Source organism: Rhincodon typus, chromosome 14 (assembly GCF_021869965.1).
Source record: "Rhincodon typus isolate 14 chromosome 14, sRhiTyp1.1, whole genome shotgun sequence".
In the NCBI taxonomy this organism is placed as follows: Eukaryota; Metazoa; Chordata; class Chondrichthyes; order Orectolobiformes; family Rhincodontidae; genus Rhincodon; species Rhincodon typus.
Genome location: NC_063345.1, coordinates 67,728,039 through 67,731,655, shown reverse-complemented (window position 1 = coordinate 67,731,655; position 3,617 = coordinate 67,728,039).

Sequence of the window (3,617 nt, the reverse complement as noted above, 5' to 3'; positions counted from 1 at the left end):
TTCTAAAGCTATAAATTCCTCACTAATCTGATAATTTCCTTGACAGCAGAAATCAGCTTCGGCTCCTCCATGCATTCTCTGCAACTGGTTAACCACCTTCCCCTGTCATGGGTTGTATGCTTCTTCAGTCTACTTAGCTTAGACATTATTTTTAAACTGTTGCTGCTTAATAATCTATTTAATCTACATTCAGACAATGAAGGCCATCAGTTTAACTGGGACAAAGTAACCATAGTAGCCCAAGCCAAACATAGACACGTTAGGGAATTCTTAGAGGCATAGTTCTCCGCCCATGTTTCAATCGAAAAACATATAGAATTGGACGCCATATATAAACCCATACAGAACAAAACTGGAAATGACAGTACTCACCATAACAGACCGGACAGTATAAATTCCAAGCAAAGTAGAATAACATCGCTTCATCGGATGCTCCGTTGATGCTGTCACCTAGCATGGTGATGAAATGTCTGAACAAAAACAAGCCAGCTCGGCGAGCAAGGCAACAATCCATCAAATGCTAGAATATAGAAACAGGAGTAGGCCATTCAGCCCTTTGAGCCTATTCCACCATTCAATGAAATCATGACTGATCTGTGGGTGCAACTCCACACACCTGCTTTTGGCCCATATCTTTTAATACCTTTGCTTAACAAAAATGTATCCATCTCAAACTGAAAATTAACAACTGATCCAGCATGCGTTGCTGTTTGTGGAAGAGCATTCCAAGCATCTACAGGTGGCACAGTGGCTCAGTGTTTAACACTGCTGTCCCACAGCACCAGGGACCGGGGTTTGATTCCAGCCTCGGGTGACTGTGTGGAGTTTGCATTTACTCCCCGTGTCTGCGTGGGTTTCCTCCAGGTGCTCCGGTTCCCTCCAACTGTCCAAAGATTTGCCAGTTAGGTGGATTAGTCATGTTAAATTGACCCTAGTGTGCAAGGATGTGCAGGCTAGATGGATTAGCCATGGGGATTCCAGGGTTAAGGGGATAGAGGTCTGGGTCTGTGTGGGATGCTCTTCAGAGGGTCAATGCAGACTTGATGGGCCAAATGGCTTTGTTCCACACAGTAGATGATTCTATTTCCCTTTGTGTGCAGAAATGCTTCCTAACATCTCTCCTGAATGATCTGGCTCTAATTCTCAGACTATGCCCCTTATTCTAGAATCTCCAAATGGTGGAAATAGTCTATCTTTATCTACCCAGTCTTTTCATAGAAGCCTGGAATTATCTTGAAAACTTCAATCAGGACATCCCTTAACCTTCTAAATTCTAGAGAGAAAAGGCCTCATTTGTCTCCTCATAACTGAAGCTTTGCGGCCCTGTAACATTCTTGTAAAGCAATGTTGTATTCCCTCAAAGGCCAATGCATTCATCTTAAGGTGTGGTACCCATTGCCCATCGAACTTGCTCGATGTATGAACAAATGTCTCCAGTTTCTGTGAGATGTAACAGAAGGCTGCAGGATGGTTAAGGAGAATTGAAAGGATTAACATTGTAATGATTTAAAGCAGCAGTCACCATCACAACAATCCTCCATACTTACAACCGCAGAAAAGAAATCACACGATAGAGTGATGTGTCACAATCTGGAATTGGATATGCAATGAATCAAAATAGACAACGTTAGCAGAGATTCACACAGATCGAGGAGCATTGCTTGTGAGCACGTTCGCTAATGATTAATTTGGAGCTTGTATCCACAAATGGAACATGATGAACATTGAGGAAGATCACCAACCATTGGAATTATCCTATAAGGTGTACTCTCTTAAGGCCAAGATGCACATACCACAATGACCTGGTTCAAAAGCAACCATGTGTAATCACCTAGCAAGCCAGCGTTAACTTAAAACATCCTCCTTTAACTATCACATTAAATTAATGATTCAAAACACATTCTTGCTTGGTTGCATAGAGCTTGGATGTTGTTGAAGAAAAGTACATATTATTTCAAAGGTTTTTTGTCTTGCACTTATCAGGACCTTTTCGCAAGAATTCACTGGGATAACCAATATTTATATTGCATGAAAGTGGTGTCTACCAAACAGAGTTCACTTTATCAAAGTAACTAGCTTCCCTTCGGTTCCTGTATACAGCGTTCACTCCAGGAAACTCCTGGAAATGTGTGTGAGATTGGGAATACTAGTAGAATGGGAAAAATGAGCTGGGCCTTGGCACTTCTTAACTAAGTGTGTCCTTTCAGAGCACTGGATCCCTAACAGCAAAGATTGTTGGCACTGGAAGGACATTGGGTAGGGAATTGGTTGGTTTTGTGGATCCTTACTTAGAAGAGGTTAGATTCTTGATAGGTTGTGTGTGGTAGAGTATGGGGGACCTAGAGTTCAGACAATGGCCTGAAAAAGACATTGGATCTGGAGCCTTAAGAAGGGAGTGACTGAGGGAAGCAGCAATGAGTTAGAGTGGAAGTACAGGACTGGTAAATTACAATATTGAGGAGCGAAGAAGATGAATAGGATAGCCTGAAACTTTTGCCCATGGCATAAGTAGTAATGGAAGGGGCATACAGCTGCAGGGTGAGAGGAATCTATGCAGGTCAAAGGGTAGCATGCCTGAGCCTGAGAGACCACAAGGAGGTGAAGATTCTCTTGGCATCATTGAATCCCTACAGCATGGAAGCAGCCCATTTGGGCCATCAATCCCACACTGACCCTCTAAACAGAATCCCAACCAGACACATCCCCCCTACCCTAGGTCTGCATTTCCCATGGCTAACCCACACATCCCTGGACAATTTAGTATCGCCAATCCACCTAACCTGCAAATCTTTGGACTGTGGGAGGAAACCCACGCAGACACAGGGAGAATATGCAAACTCCACACAGCTGCCTGAGGGTGGAATTGAACCCAGGTGCCTGGTGCTATTGAGGCAGCAGTGCTAACCACTCAGCCACTGTGCCATCCCCTTATCTGAGGTAAGATAACCTGATTCATGCACCCGTGGGAAATTAGCAAGAAGAGCTCCACCAACTGACATCTACTGACATCTAATTTAAGCTCAGAAGTTCAGCTTTAGAGCACAGGCCACAAATGTCCATTGTCAAGAGTTTGTCTCTGTATTAAACTTTGTTTGGAGAGAGTTGTTGTCTGTGGAATGAAGAATCTCTGCACGCCATGGAGCATTTGTCATGAATAACATCCAGATCAGCAAGATGTGCAGTGCTGGCCAGGATATTGGATTTAACCTCATGTCATCATCATCTCACTGCCCACCATCCTCCAGCAAAGCAGAGAAGACTGTGAAACTACAATGCATGAGATATAAAGACTCTGTTCCATCAGATTTCTGAACCCGATTGGAATGTTGTTCACACTGATGAAGGTGTGCACAGACTTACAGGTTGTAGGTGCAGGATTGTATATCTGAGAACAGGAACTACTGCTGCAGCCTTGATATTCCACTGATGAAGACTCAGGAGCTGCTTGGCTTGAAGCAGCATTACCACAGCCAACAGGTTAAACCACCTCAGCGATAGTAGGAACTGCCGATGCTGGAGTCTGAGATAACAAAGTGTGGAGCTGGATGAACACAGCAGGCCAGGCAGCATCAGAGGAGCAGGAGAGCTGACGTTTCGGGTCTGGACCCTTCTTCAGA